This window comes from Mus caroli, chromosome 9 (assembly GCF_900094665.2).
Source record: "Mus caroli chromosome 9, CAROLI_EIJ_v1.1, whole genome shotgun sequence".
NCBI classification, from domain to species: domain Eukaryota; kingdom Metazoa; phylum Chordata; class Mammalia; order Rodentia; family Muridae; genus Mus; species Mus caroli.
Genome location: NC_034578.1, coordinates 63,127,865 through 63,145,358, shown reverse-complemented (window position 1 = coordinate 63,145,358; position 17,494 = coordinate 63,127,865). Strand labels below are relative to the sequence as shown.

The 17,494-nt window shown below is 39.9% G+C and overlaps 1 protein-coding gene across 11 annotated transcripts in view; it reads right to left on the bottom strand.

The window, feature by feature from the left end:
• The window catches only part of Csnk1g1 (casein kinase 1 gamma 1), a 130,556-nt gene that overhangs the window by 95,553 nt on the left and 17,509 nt on the right, over positions 1-17,494 (bottom strand). For 8 of the 11 annotated variants that reach the window (XM_029481319.1, XM_029481318.1, XM_021171460.2 and 5 more), the window contains one exon: positions 483-531. The exons of 2 other annotated variants lie outside the window; for them this stretch is intronic. The gene's annotated coding sequence lies outside the window, so the exon portion shown is untranslated. Of the gene's footprint in view, positions 1-482; positions 532-12,387; positions 12,443-17,494 lie in introns of those variants that run through there. One more of the 11 variants, XM_029481322.1, reaches the window with a different exon arrangement.

Below are 17,494 nucleotides of genomic sequence, written 5' to 3'. Positions count from 1 at the left end.
TTGGTTTTTCGAGACAGGGTTTCTCTGTATAGCCCTGGCTGTCCTGGAACTCACTTTGTAGACCAGGCTGGCCTCGAACTCAGAGATCCACCTACCTCTGCCTCCCGAGGGCTGGGATTAAAGGCGTGCGCCACCATGCCCGGCTCATTATTCAATATTTTTTAAAGGTCACTGAAACAATAAGAGGCCATTTAAGCAGGGGAATGACATTTATACTTGAAGAGATATCAACTTGTAAGAAGCATTTAGATTTTTTTTTTTTAATGACTGGCTCTAGGTACTGTATCACCTCTTGGGTAGGTTCAACCTTAATATGCCTGCTTTCTGAAAGAGTAATTATTGCTTTTATAGAGGACACTGGGAACAGAGAAGATATGGTAATTACTGTATTAGATAGTTCAATCTAGCCAGAAGTTTCCAAACTTGAGCTTTCTCTTCCTTCTGCTACACTAACAAAGGACTCTTCCCACTCACTTACTCACCAGTTAAGCCCCATTGGGTCAAAGGTGCACTGGCCTCACACCTGTCCTCCTGAAACAACAAAAACAAATACATATAGAGTGTTTTTAAAACACATTCACCGAGTTTTTGCTGGACAGCCTATTCCTCCCTCCCTTGAACAAATTAGTTGCCTCTGTTTCTCACACTCAACATGCCCCATGATTTGAGAACTATACTTAGACTCCTTTTGGCAAAATTTCTTTGAGACCATATTTTTAGCTTTAAAAAATTGATTTCATATTTCACATACTATATGAACCATATATATATAAACATAAGAGTAGAGAGTGTAGTAGCTCAATAGGGAGAGTGGTTTTCTAGTATATTTGAGACCCTGGGTTCAGCTCCACAAACTGAATAAAAAGTGGGTGTGGTGGAATACATCTGTAATCCAGCACTTGGTAGACAGTGGTAGGAAGATGAGAAGGTCAGTTACCCTCATGAGACAGTGAGTTGAAAGTCTAGCCTAGGTTCATGAGTCCCAAAAATGCCCCTTCCCCACAAAGCAACAAATAATACATGCTACAGAGATAACTTTCAAATGCACTATACCTTAGTTCACAATTAGTGCAAATGGCTTTTATTGAAGCTTTTAAATTTTATTATTATCGCATATGTATACATGATGTATGTATTTGAGATATCATCCTATAGCATGTATGTGTGAAGGTCACAGAACAACGTCATGAAATCGGTTCTCTCCATTTACCTTTATATTGCTTTTGGGTACTAAACTGAGGTTGCCAGGATTGAGTGCCTCTCCCTGCTGAACCATTTTATCAGCCCTATAGACCCTGGAAGAGAACTGAACCAAGGCATTTTGTGCATGCTAATCTGGGGCTGTACTAAGTTACACCCCCAGCACTTGAGGCTTTTTTTTTTCCTTCTCTTCTTCTTTTTTGGGGGGTGGGGGGGTGAGGGTATGCAGAATATTCTCTGTATCCTTGGCCGTCTTAGAATTCTATTTGTAAACCAGGTTGGCCTCTGTAGACTCAAGAGATCTAAACCTGCCTCCCAAGTGCCAGGGTTAAAGGTGTGGGTTACCACACATTGCTGCTTTATCCTTTTTTAGACAAAGACTTACTATGTCATGCAGGCTGGCCTCAAACTCACAGCAATCCTCCTGCTTTAGCCTACAGAGTACTGAGAATACAGGTGTGTACCACCATACCTAGTTATTGAGATTATTTGACTGGTTAAATAGTCTCATAACCTTTTCTAGTTGCTTTACTCATTTTGGGCTTACACCGGGATAAGATGTGATGTCGGTATTCTTCCTTTCCCTTGGCTTTAAAAAGATTTTTTTTTTTTTATTTGAATGAATGTTGTGGCTATGTGTGAATGTGTGCCATGTGTGTTGCCTGGTACCTTGCAGAGACCAGAAGAGGGTGTGAGATCTCCCAGAATTGAAGTTAGAGACAGTACTGAACCAGCATGTGAGTGCTGAAAAACCAACTCCGGTCTCCTGTGGACGAGCAACAAGTACTCTCTCAACACTGAACGCCTGCTCGCTTGCCCGTGGACCTTGCTGCAAGATATTTGGTCACACTGTGAAGTCCAAACTGTGGACTGGAAAAAACAGCCCTAGCACACATCTTTTATTCCAAGAGTTTTCTGTTTCCTATAAACAAGTAATTGTGGTGTGGCACAGTCTTAACATACATCTTTAACCCAAACGCTCTCTGCAAACAAGAGCTAAATAAAGTCAATGACAGGTCAATAAAGTCAACAATGGGTCAAGAGAACAAGCAGCCAGCTGAAAGGGAGTGCACATAGGAAGTAGAGGGAGAAACACTAAGTTGAAGTGAAGTTTAAGAAGGTGTGAAGGAGGAGGGGCTTTTTCATTCTGGGATGTCAGTAGAGCTGAAGGTCATCTGAGTGCTTTCTCGACCTCTCTGAGCAGGTTTTCATCTCAACATCTGGCTCCTGACTTGTCTTTGGTAAATCGAAAGTTTGAGATTTTGTTTTTAAAAACAACAGGACCTCCTCACCTTTAAATCTTGTAAATCTTATCAACATTACACACTGGGAGATTTTAACAAAGAGGAGGGAAAATGTGTATTAATGTAAGTAAATCTGTAGCTGGGCACAGTAGCACACACTCCTGACCCCACTCAGTGCTTACACATCAGTGAGTCGGAGGCCAACCTGGTCTACATAGCAAGCTTCAGGCCAGCAGGCTACGTAATGAGATGCTATGTCAAAACCAAATACTGTAAGTTAATATTAATAAATTATTAGTTTCCTTGATGATTCTGTTGTTATGGCTGCAAAATAACTGAATCAAGTACAAAATAGCCTTCCTGTGATACATTAGTAGGGCTTGTCAAATTGCGTAAGACCCCAACAACAGTGTATGGAACTCTTGGAAAGAGTAATTGCAATCAATTTTCTTCCTTAATTCTACTGTAGCATAAAGACATCTTGAAACTTGCAGCATAAAGTTGGAGCTGTAATCTGATTGTCACACTTCAATGAGATTCTCTTTGCTAGTTTTACTTTAAAGTTATTATTAGTTAATCCATTATTTTAAGAAAGAGTTATGAATCAGTTAAGGTCAAGGCCAACCTGGTATTCATAAGTAGTTCCAGGTCAGCCAGACCCTCTGTGTGTGTGTGTGTGTGTGTGTGTGTGTGTGTGTGTGTGTGTGTGTGNGTGTGTGTGTGTGTGTGTGTGTGTGTGTGTGTGTGTGAGAGAGAGAGAGAGAGAGAGAGAGAGAGAGAGAGAGAGAGAGAGAACATACAAACGAACAGAAGAAAGGAGGACAGAGGTGGCTAGAGGGCCAATAGGCATAACCTGTATTTTTTACATCATCATCTTTCCTGGAGAACTATTTACTTTGCACAAATACAGATGCATTGCTGTGTGAAACTAAAATGTAGCCATATTTGATTGTGTCAAATTATAGATATCTTTTGTTGGCATTTTGTCTAGGCTCTGCCCCACAGTTACCTGGCAACAGCCAGGTGTGCCTGACTCACTATAAAGGGGCTGCTTGCCCCCCTGCTCTTGCTCTTGCCTGCTCCTTACCCCCTTCTCTCCCCATTCTCCTCCCACCCCATGTGCTCATGGCCAGCCTCTATCCCCCCCCCCTCTTTCTCTGCCTTTCTCAGTCTCTACTCCCTCAACTCCCCCTCCCCGTGCCCTGAATAAACTCTATTCTATACTACACTGTCCTGTGGCTGGTCCCTCAGGGGGATGGGATGCCTCAGCATGGGCCCGAAGATAACTTCCCCTATAACTGATTACATACCCACCAAATATATTCCTTCACATTTGTGAACAAATAAAATAAAGTCTTAAGAACATTAGAAATAAATATACCATCTTTCTTTTCTTTTGCAAAACTAGTTGAGCAGCTTTTAAAACTATAGGCTTCTGCTGTGTGGTTGTAAACGGCTGTAAACCCAATACTCAAAAGGTTGACACAAGACAGCAAGACTAGGGGGCTGGTGAGATGGCTCAGTGGGTAAGAGCACCCATCTGCTCTTCCGAAGGTCCGAAGTTCAAATCCCAGCAACCACATGGTGGCTCACAACCACCCGTAATGAGATCTGATGCCCTCTTCTGGTGCGTTTGAGGACAGCTACAGTGTACTTACATTAAATAAATAAATAAATGAACAGGGTTAATACCAAAAAAAAAAAAAAAGACAGCAAGACTATATAAACTTAAGCCTGCCTTTCCTGGCCTCCATACATATGTAGATAACGACACCCATACAAACACAGGTGCATACACACGTAAACACACACACACACACACACACACACACACACAGAGTAACTTATAAAAGTTTTCTTTTCTTTTTGTTTGTTTGTTTTGGGGACAGGATTTCTCTGTGCAGCCCTGGTTGTCCTGGAAACCCCTCTGTAGCCCAGGCTACCCTTAAACTTAGAGATCTGCCTGCCTTTGGCTCCCAAGTGCTGTGATTAATGGCATGTCCCCACACTGCCCAGAAATAATAAATTCTTTAAAAAGAAAAATGTTGCTCTTAAAGCCAAAGCCAGTCTGGTGGTGTTGGTGCATGCCTTGAATGATAATAACACTTAGGAGGCTGAGGCAGGAACTTTAAAACTTGAGGCCAGTCTGGAAACACAGTGAGATCCAGTAACAAAAAAAGAAAAAGAAAAAAGAAAAAGAAAGAAAAAGGAAAATAAAGAAAGAAAAAAGAAAATCACCAAGGATGAGACTCACAAAACTTATCTTCTTTAAAATAAAAATGTCTTGTTATCCTTATTTGATTAAAAACAAAAAACAAAAAAACAAACAGCCAAACAACATCCCATATAGCCCAAACTGGTCTGGAACTTCTTACGTAGCCAAAGATGCCCTAGATCGATCCAAAGGCTAGGTACAGTCTATGCCACCTGTACCACTCCCTGCTCAGAAGTGCTTTCTTCACCCAAATTATTATGTGTCTCACAGAGAAATTCAGAAAAGTATGATTAGTACTGTTAACCCTTTAAGTTTAATATTTACTTCTTATTCAAAGAAAAATTCCTGTCAGGTAGTGGTCTTCAATCCCAGCACTCAGGAGACAGAGGCAGGTGGACCTCTAGGAGTTTGAGGCTAGCTTGGTCTACAGAATGAGTTCCAGGACAGGTGGGGCTGCAAACAAAAACCTTGTCTCAAAACACCCCCCAAAAAGAGAGAAAAAAGTATGGGGGCGGAGGAGAAAGGAAGGAAAGGATATTTCCCACTTTTCAATTTTAAAACCAAAACAAGAATAATTTAATGCATTATACAAGCAGAAACATTGAGATAATGGAAGGAAGCATTTGTATGACAAACACATGGTTTTGTAACATAATGGGAAAAGGCTGTATCACAAACTGTCACATACTTCGGGTATGAATCCACTGGCATCTGATACTGTACTACGTAGGCTAAGGACACCAGCACTGAAATTTTCAGTTAAAAGTTCTTGGATTTAACACTCTAGTGGGACATGGTGATACACATCTATAAACTCAGCTGGGGAAACAAGACAAAGCTCAAGACTAGCCTGAGCTACACTGTGAAATATTATCTCAAGATAGAGGTAATAATAATAAAAAGTCTTAAAATCATAAACCAACCACACCACTAGATTTTGTTTATGCCACAGCTGCTGGAATCAAGGATGAGAGTTGCTATACTGACCTTGAACACAAGGTCTCAAGTCTGTTTCTGAATTTTCCACAAAACTGTTGACGACCCAAGAGAGAAACAAGGTTTCTAGGGGTGCAGGCTACACTCTAATTTGACCTTATGCACCATTTTATCATACCTTTTATACCTAAAATCCTAAGTATATTGTCTTCTGAAATCCCTATGCTACATTTTTAAAATCTTTCCTGCACTATAGAATCTTAAGGTAACGTGAGTCTTGCCATATGCTTTTCTCCTTCCTATTGTATGCATAAACTAGTCAGGAAGTCCTCTGGATTTTTCCTTCCAAAGGTCCAAGATAAGCTGTTTGTTTGTTCATACCTCTCCCTGACCCCTTTATAAAGAGATTGATAGCTCAGGCTGGCTGGCTAGCCTAAAACTATGTATGCAAGTACAGCCTTGAAATTTTATCATCAGGCCTCCACATCCTACTTGTGGGGAGTTTGAAGCATTAGCAGCCATGCTTTTTTAAGGTTTTCAGGTATAAAAGATATTCCTACTTAGTACATTCAAAACAAGTTGTTCCAGTCAGTTTTTCAAGACGGAACGTGCAGTGGCTGCCACCTAACTACCTGCTTTGCCCCTGCTCTCTCATCTTGAGTACTCCTTCACTGCTCTATCTATCATTTGGTACCTGATAGTTACCTGAAGCACACATCTTCAAAAGCTACAACTCACTTTAATACTGCTACTACTTTTTAATTTAACATCTGACCATCTCAAATAAGTATTTATTAACCACTGACTACAGTTAAACATATGTAATTTTACCTGCCTGCCTAGAATGAAGTTATATTTAATTTCTTTTTTCCTATAAACTGACATTATTTGCTTTTTTAAAAAACTTCATAGCTTATATGAAAGTGAAAGGTATAGATTTTGTTTAGATTACTTAAAGCAAAGCCTACACACCTGGGCATTGAGGCACAAGCCTTTGATCCCAGCACTTGGGAGGCTAAGGCAGGTAGATCTCTGTGAGTTCGAGACCAGCCTGGTTTCCACAGTGAGTTCCAAATCTGCCAGGACATAATAGTGACACCCTGTTTAAAAACAAAAATAAAAACAAACAAACAAAACCCCAAGAATGACAAAGCCTGCCTTTTCCCAGACTTTAATCTCTGTATTCACATCATAGGATATGATAAAACACACACACACAATTAACTTTTATAAAGGTATCTATTACATTTTTAAATGGCAATATCTAAAATCTCTTAGGCATGGTACATGACTATAATCTCTTCAGGAAGGAGGAGGATAGTGAGTCTGTGGGCTACATAGTAATATCTTATCTCAAAAACTCAAAATCAAAGCTAGCAGTGGTAGAAACCTGCAATCTTAGCACTTGGAAGTGGAAGCAAAAGAAACAAGGTAAAAGTCACTCCACCTTAGCTACAGTAGTGAGGTCTGAGGTCAGCCTGGGTTACATTAAGACCCCATCTCAAAAAACAATCAGTAAAATATGTATTTTATATAAACACACATACATATTGGTCCTTATCTATCATTACACTTAAATGTTTAAAGCATACTTATTAAATCCTTCTACAACCCACCATCATGCTCTTGTCACAGATAAGGAAACCAAGATGCTTAAGGTTATAAAGCTGACCAGCAGTAGGAAAGGGGCATCTGACAGCCTGCCCCAACAGCCTCACGTATACAACACTACTGATCATCAAAATTTACAAGAGAAGTGTATGGTTGCCCTAAGACCACATACTCTTGTGGTCTAAACGTATAAATGAACCACACCCAATTTCTTCAACTGATCCTTAAGATTTATTGCTGACTATGCAACAATACCCAGATTATTCCATGGAAATTCTTTCAGGAAATTAACACCTCACTATTCTCCAGCTTAGTGACTTAACGAAAGAAAGACTCCACAGCCCCAGCATTGTAAGAAGAAATTTAATTTCTATAACAAATTAAAATTGTAGAGATTTGTAAAATGTTGGGCAGTTCTAGAGATGGAAGCACACTACCATTAAGTCCCACTCCCCAAACCCACAGCGACTTTAAATAATGGGGTTGAAAGCTCCCTAATTATAACTCCCTTCAACTACTATAAACCTTAGGATTTAATCCACAGCTCTCAGTTTTTAGAGTCTATAAGAACAATTTTTCCGTGCCTATTGAGTACCAGGTACCACACAACAATCAATACGGGACTGAACTATTGTATGAGAAGCACTACTTCCCTTACTTTACACATGAGAGAAAGTTTAGAAATTGAGTTGTCTGATAGAACATGGCTAATGGCGAGAAAATAAACTTCTCCCAAACTCAAATATGCTGGCTGGCTGCCAAGGAGTCTCCTTTCGGCATGCGTGCCACACTATGCATCATAGAGTCAATCCTTTCCAGAGGAATGAGAACTTCTTATCTCAACTTTGCTATTTTTACTGTGATTTAATTAAGTTTAGTTAGTTTTTTTTGTTTTGTTTTGTTTTGGTTTTGGTTTTTTTCGAGACAGGGTCTCTCTGTGTAGCCCTGGCTGTCCTGGAACTCACTTTGTAGACCAGGCTGGCCTCAAACTCAGAAATCCGCCTGCTTCTGCCTCCCGAGTGCTGGGATTAAAGGCGTGCGCCACCATGCCCGGCAAGTTTAGTTTTTGAGACCAGGTCTCTACTCCCTTAGCTGCACTAGAACTTCTATATGGAACATGATGGCCTCAAACTCACAGAGATCCACCACCTCTGCCTCCTCAGGGTTAGGATTAAAAGTGTGCCCATCACATCTGGCAGTTTTACTGTGGTTAAGACAAGGACAGCAAAAGGAAAGGTGTGCATGTGTGTGTACCTGAAATCTGTTTTCTTTTCAATGCTGAGGAGGAGTCCAGGGCCTTGCTCATCCTGAGCAAACTCTTTACCACTGTGGTTGGCAAGAAAACTCTGCAGGCAGAAGGTAAACCATGGAACCCACATGCTGGAAGGAAAGAACTGATTCCCACAAACTGTCCCTCTGAGCTCCAGATTTACAAGCCTATACATGCACATATACATAAATAAACAAATTTTAAAAATTATTTTGAAAGAAAAAAAAGCAGCTACCATGGAAGGTTGTTTCAAAGTTGGAAACATTAGAGAATTTCTTCTTTTGGGTCACCTTCTCTATCAGATCAGAGCTGCTAGGACAAGTTGCTTAGCTGTGTTTTGCCTTGATTAGTACATGACTGGAGTTCAATCCCCAGAACCCAAAAGACAGAAGGAGAGATGGGACTTCCACATTGTCAAGTTATTCTCCAATATCCACATGTGGGCTATGGTGCACACCCATACATACATACATGCAAAATAAAGGCAAACAGATTTGTTTAAAGGAGCTGGAGTCTCACTATGTTGCTCAGGCTGGTTCTAAACCCCTGCTTTCAAGGAATCCTCTTGCTTCAGTCTCCCAAGAAGCTGGAACTACAACGTCACGACCATGCTCATCTTAAGAAATATCTTTGATATGGTCATTAAAATGATCTCATCTCTCAATGCTACAAAGAATGGTTAGTCTAAGCCGGGCGTGGTGGCGCACGCCTTTAATCCCAGCACTCGGGAGGCAGAGGCAGGCGGATTTCTGAGTTCGAGGCCAGCCTGGTCTACAAAGTGAGTGCCAGGACAGCCACGGCTACACAGAGAAACCCTGTCTCGAAAAAACAAAAAACAAAAAACAAAAAACAAAAAAACAAAAAAACAAAAAAAAAAAGAATGGTTAGTCTAGTGAAAGCTATCTGGATGCTTAAAGTCTGCCATACAGAATGGGTAAGAGAAGGAGGCAGCAAAGAAAATGAAAGGAGAATAAAGACTGGGTAGAAAGATATGGGAAAAGAAAAGGAGATGTGGAAAATATCACAGACATAAAATAAATTAAAAATATAAACAAAATGCTTTTGAGCATATTAATTATGCTTATGGCATTATGGCCAATGTAGTTATGATTTGTTTAATGTTCATTATTTTCCAATAAATACTTACACATTGCTTACAAACAAAAACAATTTCTAAGGCTTATTTTAATGCTTAGTTGTTTATGTTTAGCACTGAGGATCCTTCAGGGTTTCCCATACGCTACCCAGGCGTGTCTCACTCAGTCCCAGTCCCTATGCTTAATTTCATTCTTTTTATGAGACAGGGTCTCATGAAGTGGCCTGAAACTCACAATCCACCTGCTTTGGATTGCAAAGTGTCTCGGTTTACAAGGATGAGCCCTTTTTTTAATTTTTGAAAGCTATTTAATCAACTTATAACTGTATTAATACACATAATGAAAATAAGTTCTGGCTGGGTGTGGTAGCCTCTGTCTTTAGTCCCAACAATCCAGAAGCAGACACAGATCTCCATGAATTCTAGGCTAGCCTGGTTTACATAATGAATTTCAAGACATCCAAGACTATACATTGAGACCCTATCCAAAAAAAGTAAACAAGTAAAAGCTTCTAATAAGACACAATTTATACTAATCTACAAACATTCAACGTTTTAGTATAGTAACAAAAGACCCGGGAATTTATATTTTCAGATTATATACACTACTTAAACATGAACTTAAGAGGATGGTGGTGAACCTCTGATCTTAGCACTCAGAGGCAAGCAGATCTATATGAGTTCGAAGCCAGCTTGATCTACAGAGTGAGTTCCTGGACAGCCAAAGCTACATAGAGAAACCCTGCCTAAAAAAAAAAAAAAAAAAAAAAAAAAAAACCAGCAAAAAACAGGGGCCAGAGAGATGGCTCACTTTGGAGTTCAATTCTCAGCAACCACATGATGGCTCACAACCATCTATAATGGGATCTGATGATCTCTTAGGTATATAACAGAAAAAGCACTCATACACATAAAATAAATACATAAATCTTAAAAACAAAACCATGAGCTTAAGGTACACCAAAAGGATCCTATTTTTTCTTTTTGTTCTTTTAGAGCTGTATCTCATCTAGCACAGGCTTGCCTCTACCTAAGATGACCATGAACTCCTGATCCTCTTCCATTTCTCAAGTGGGATTACAGATGTGTGTCACGGGCCAGACAAGAATGCTGATTTCTAAGCACACCATATTCAGTAAGTATACTTGAAAGAGGTGTGTATTTTCTGTATGTGTATGTCTTTGCCTTTCTGAGTTAACTTCCTTGAAGTCCAGAAAAAAAACGTTGCAGTCCCTGGAATTGGCAGTTACAGGCAATTGTGTGTAGCAGGATCTTTCCATGTCCAATTAATTTAATTATTAATACAGTAAGAAGTCTGTAATTGGACAGGGAAAAGGGAGGTGGAGTGAAGAGTTGCAGAGAGAGAGAGAGACAAGGGAGACAGGTGGAGAAGGAGGAGGAAAGATGGAGCAAGAGAAAGATGATCCATATTTTTTGTGTGGCTTTAAATAGCCATAGGTGGCTATAAATATCTTAAAGGATAGAATAATTGGGATAACTTGTCTAATCTAGGTGGGCAGCTTGTATCATTATATTGTGTGGGCAAATTGTGAATTGAGAATTTATTGGAATATAAATCTGACTGGTTAATTATAAGCTTCAAGAGTTTTGATTTTACAGGGTTACTGGGTTATTGTGACATTTAACCTTGAAGTGAGTGGTCACTGAATGGGGCCGGCGAGGCAAAGACCACCAAGGGAACTGGAGAGCTCTGGGCCAGAGTCTGTCGAGATGAGAACCCCCGCGGGTGTCCAGCGGGCACAGGAACTTGCTGTTTATTTTCAGTATTTCCCACAATTGTGAGCTACCATGTGGGTGCTAGGAACCAAATCTGGGTCCTCTGCAAGAACAGTAAACATTCTTAACTCTGTCCAGCCCCCAAAGAAGTGTCTTCCGTTTAGAACCTAAGTTATGAGACTTGCCAAGTTTAAACTACTGGTATCATGGATCCAATTAGTGATACGCAACTTCACCAAAACCATGCTCTCATAGCTTCCTCAGTTCCTCCATCACAACAGTGTGTCTATTTTTAATCCTTTAACGATATATACGGAAGAATTAGTACAAAGAACCTGGTCTACAGAGCAGAGTTCAAGACAGCTAAGGCTACACAGACACACCCTGACTTGAAACAAACAAACAAACAAACAAACTTCACAAAAAATAACTATACACACACACACACACACACACACANACACACACACACACACACACACACACAGAGGCTGGAAAGATGGCTCAGCAGTTAAAAGCATGCACTATTCTTGAAAATGCAGGACCCAAATTTGGCTCAATATACCTATGTTAGCTCAAAACCATCTGAAACCCCAGCACTAAGGGACCTGATGCCCTCTCTGTGATTGCTGTGGGTATTTCAGGCTCATGTTCTCTCTCTCTCTCTCTCTCTCTCTCTCTCTCTCTCTCTCTCACACACACACACACACACACACACACACACACATCCTACACATAACTACATAACTAAACAAATTAATTAGAAAAAAGTTTTTTTGCTTTACAAAGACAAAAAAAAATTAACTGAAATGTCCAGGAATAGTGGTGTATGCTCAGCATTTGGGAGGGCAGAAGGAACATCAGTTTGAGTTTAATCTGGGCTACATTTCATAAATAATAATAAAAATACAAACAATAATGATGAGTATAAATATAACAAACTGGAAAACATCCATAACCACACTAGGGATGCAGCTATTTGACTGAGTGCTTTCCTGGATAAGCAAGGCTCTGACTGGATCCCTTGATCTACAGATATCAGGGGTGGTTGATGCATCTGGAAGTAGAGTAAACTCACCTCAGTTACACAGTGAGTTTGAAGATCAACTTAAGCTATAGAACATTTGTCTCAAAAACATCCACCATCACTATGGAAAAAAAACACAACAAAAACACCTTACCATATAGTACTGTATGATCCAGCTACACACATCCTGGGCAAATATCCAAAGAATTTGAAGTGAGCATACCAGAGATACTTTTTTGTGCTTACTGCTGTAATATTCACAGTAAATTGAGATATAGAACCAAATTAGATGTCTATCAAAATACAAATGGATAAAGAAAATGTGGTACATACATATAACAAGATTTTATTCAGCAGTAAAGAGAACTCAAAATTTTGACATTTACAAGAGAATGGATAGAACTAGAGATTTTTATGGTAACTGAAATAAGCCAGAATCAAAGGGATATAAATGGCTTGTTTTTTCCTTACATGTGGAATCTAGATTTAAATTCTGTATAAGTAGGACATGAAAGTAGAAGAGACTATGAGAGAAAAAAATCTACAGGCAGGATAAGAGAGAGGAACAAGAGGTTAATGCAATATATTCAATATAAGAAAAGGGGAGAGCTTTTGTGGGGTGGAACCAGTAGAGGAAAAGAGGAAAGACAGGGGAGGGCAGTTGGAGAATAAAGCCCAAGTATAATGACACCTGTGCATAAAGCATTAATAGTGAAACCCATTTCTTTCTATGCTAACAAAATAATTTAAAAAGACTTCTAAATTCTTCACATTCTCACCAATATTTACTTCCTTCTTTTCCTTTTTTTTTTTTTTTTTTTTNAGCCCTGGCTGTCCTGGCACTCACTTTGTAGACCAGGCTGGCCTCGAACTCAGAAATCCGCCTGCCTCTGCCTCCCGAGTGCTGGGATTAAAGGCATGTTTTTAGATAGCAACCATCCTGAAAGCTTACGTGGTATAGTGGTATTCGTGGTATAATTAGGACACAGAGTATTTGGGGTGTGTGGTGGATTGCATATGCTTAGTCCAGAGAGTGGAACTATTAGGTGTGACCTTGTTGGAGGAAGTGTGTCACTGTGGGCATGGGCTTTAAGACCCTCCTCCTAGCTGCCTGGAAGACAGTTTTCTCCTATTGGTCTTCAGATGAAACTGTAGAAGTTCTCTCAGCACCTCCTGCACCGCGCCTGCCAGCACATTGCTATGTTCCCACCTCGGTGATACTGGACTGAACCTCTGGACCTGTAAGCCAGCCCCAATTAAATGCTGTCCTTATAAGAGCAGCCTTGGTCATGGTGTCTGTTTACAGTAGTAAAACCCTAAATAAGATAGGGACATCATAACTAAGTACATCATGGTGTCTGTTTACAGCAGTAAAACCCTAAATAAGATAGGGACATCATAACTAAGTACAGATAAGTGATTTTTAACAGCATGGTAGGACCAGTGCCAAGAAGACAGATGGGGAAAAGTTAAGTAAGGAAGAAGACTGCTTTAATCACAGCATTAGAAGACAGAGACAGGTTGGTCTCTGAGTTCCAGATCAGCCTAGACTACCTAGTAAGATTTTTGTCTCAAAAACATTAAGTTAAAAAAGAAAGAAAGAAAGAAAGAAAGAAAGAAAGAAAGGAAAGAGAAAGAAAAGAAAAGAAAAGAAAAGAAAAGAAAAGAAAAGAAAAGAAAAGAAAAGAAAAAAGTTGGGTGTAGGAGTATATAACTTTAATCCCAGCCCTCTCCTATTGGTCCTATTAGACCAGGCTGGCCTGGAACTCAGAAATACACCTGCTTCTGCTTCCCAAGTGCTGGGATTAAAGGCGTGCACCACCACCGCCTGGCCAATACAGAGATTCTTAAATCATGGTCTAATGGCCAAGAACATGAGCATCTTCTGGTAATTTGTTTAAAATAAACATTTTGGGATCCTGAGCAAGTAGAGTTTAATTGGAAAGTCTTAACAGTACAACTCTGATAAACTCTCTAAGGGATTCTGATACACACTACATACTTAAGAGTCACTAGGCAAGTCCAATCAGAGAACTAGAATTATATCTAATTAAAGGAAGCAGTAACATGCGCTTTCAAGTGCACAGGGCCTTGTATGCTAATAATAAATTAGGAGAAAGAACAGAGAAACTCCTCAGCTTCTATGGCCCTATTCCTCTTAATTATCACTGCTCTCAAAACTCAAAAATATATTCTTTTCAGCTCTCCAAAGAGTATTGACAAAACATGACCATGCGCCATGCCCAAGAACCACTGACCTGTATCTACAATATTTTGATTTGCTTGCTTGGTTGTTTTTTGGTGATCAGTACAAAAGTCAGGGCCTTGCACATGCTAACTACATTCCCTTTTTTGTTTTGTTTTGTTTTGTTTCAAGACAGGGTTTCTCTGTGTAGCCCTGACTGTCCAGGAACTCACTCTGTAGACTGATTACAACAAGGACTGGGATTTACCTCTCTCTTTTCCTAGGAATAATACCAAGATTATTCACTTGAAACAAGTCTTAGTCTAGGGGTTTTTTTTCAACACCAAATAGTGTTCTAAATCTTAATCAGAGCATCTCCAATTACAAATGCCCAGGGCAAACTCCCTCTAGTCACAGTTAAGGCTGAAAAGCAAAAGTCCTTTGAACATTTCTCACAGCTAGGCTAATTTTTTTCTCTTGTGTTTTTGGAAGCAAGCATAAAGCCTTGGGGAGTGGTTTTAATTTTAGGCAGGTCAATCTCTGGTCTTTCTCAATACACTACAATGGCTCCTTTTTGTTGACTTATAAGTTCCATGCATATCTCCCTCCAGATAGTAGTCTTGCTAGTCAGTTGACTTCAAACTCATTTAGTAGCCCAAACTGTCTCTGATCTCCCAATCCTCCTGGTTCAGGCTCCTTACTTCTAGGCATTCACCTCCACACCTGCCTCCCACTCACATCTCTTAAAAATATATGAGTCATTTGGAACCAGGAGATGTCCTAAGGCAGCAGGTGCTTGTTACTTTAACAGTCATTTGAGTACACCCTTGACCTTTTAAAAAATGTTTTTTAAATGTGTATTTGTGTTATACCTATGTGGTGGCTTAAATATGCTTGTCCCACAGGGAGTGAAACTGTTGGGAGGTATGGTCTTGTTGGAGGAAGTGTGTCATAGTGGAGGTAGGCTTTGAGACCCTCCTCCTAGCCGCACGTGAGCCAATCTTCTGCTTCTTTTGGATAAAGAGGTAGAGCTCTCAACTACTCCAGCACCATGTCTGCTCGGACCCTGCCATGCTTCCCACCATGATGATAATGAACTGAAGCTTAGAACTAGTAAGCTAGCCCCAATTAAATGTCTTTTATAAGAGTTGCCTAGGTCATGGTGTCTCTTTACAGCAATGGAAACCATAAGACAGTTTACCTGTATGGATGTAAGCTGTGAGTGCGTCTGGTGCCTATAGGTCAGAAAGACGGTGTCAAACCCCCTGGCACTGGAGTTAAAGCTGATTGTGAATCAACATGTGGTACTGGGAATTGAACTGGAGTCCTCTACAAGAGCAGAAAGTGCTTTTAACCAATGAACCATTGCTCTAAGCACCCCTTTAAAAAAACAAATAAAAATGTTGGCCTCAAACTTAATCATCCTGCCTTCACCTCCCAGATGCTCAGATTACAGAGGGTACCAATAAGAAGGAAGGGATTATCATTGTAAGGAATTTTTCATATTACTGGAAATAAACTGTACCCCCTCTTAACACAATAATTGTTAAGAGTAAGGAATTTGTCATATTACTGGAAACAAACTGTACCTCTTCTTAACACACTGCACTATGGCAGAAACTTGGTAATTATGCCCTATCTACTCCCATCTTCTCATTTTTTTCTGTTTTAATTATTTTCAAAATTCATTTATAAGATGTTTCTTAATTTACCTAATAGCTACCATGAAGCATTAATTTCTAGTATTTGCCTCCCTTTCTAAGATTCCTCAACGTCTCAATATGCCATTTTGAAAAACTGTCTTTATACCTCGGTGGTGGTGGTACACTTTTAATCCTAGTACTTGGGACAGAGGCAGATAAATCTCTGTGAGTTCAAGGCCAGCCTGGTCTAAAGAGTGAGTTCCAGGACAGCCAGGGCTACACAGAGAAACCCTGTCTGGAAAAGGAAAAAAAAAAGAGAAGAGAAAAGGAAAAAAAAAAGGAAAGAAGGAGGAAGGTAATAATCATTGTAAAATGTATCATATGACAGTTTTTATTTTAAAGCTGCATACATTTCACTCTTCATGGCCTATCAAAAATTACTCAAATATACTTTATGACCTAAACCAATGCAATCCCAATATTATAAAGTGCTAGGAAGAGGAAGTGGGCTGCAACCACTAACAAGTAAATGACTATTGTTTCAACATATCTGAGAGAGAAATAATAATGGTTTCACAAGATTAAAGTAGGAGAAAAATGCTGACTCACAGAATGGTTGAAATAGTAAAACAAGGGGCAGCAAATCCAGAGAAATAGGAACATCAGAACATATACGCCTCAATTTCTTTACTGGTAACTTAAGAATGGCCACAGAACAAGAACAAAGCTAATCTCACCACCCCCTTCAATTTTTAACAGTGTATACAACTAGAAACTTTTCCAGGCTGGGGAGATGGCTCAGCTGTTAAGAGCAATGACTGCTCTTCCGAAGGTCCTGAGTTCAAATCCCAGCAACCACATGGTGGCTCACAACTATCCATAACGAAATCTGGTGCCCTCTTTTGGTGTCTGAAGACAGCTACAGTGTACTTACATATAATAAATACATCTTTTAAAAAAAAAGAAAGAAAGAAACGAAACGAAACAAAACGAAACGTTTCCCTTCTTTCCCTGTGTGACTCCATACTGAATTTGTAAAAGCCTCAGCATGACTTTTTAGTCTACATGCAGTACTAATGACAATAATATGGGGCTAGAACTTTAGTTTAGCTCTATTGGTAAAGTGCTTGTGTAATATGCATGAAGTCCTGGATTCAATCCCCCATAGAGCAACACAGTGAGAACTAGGCCAGTCAGGGCTACAGCTGCCAATCTAGATCACCAGAATCATTAGTTGAAAAGTGCTCAACTAGCCGGGCAGTGGTGGCGCACGCCTTTAATCCCAGCACTTGGGAGGCAGAGGCAGGTGGATTTCTGAGTTCGAGGCCAG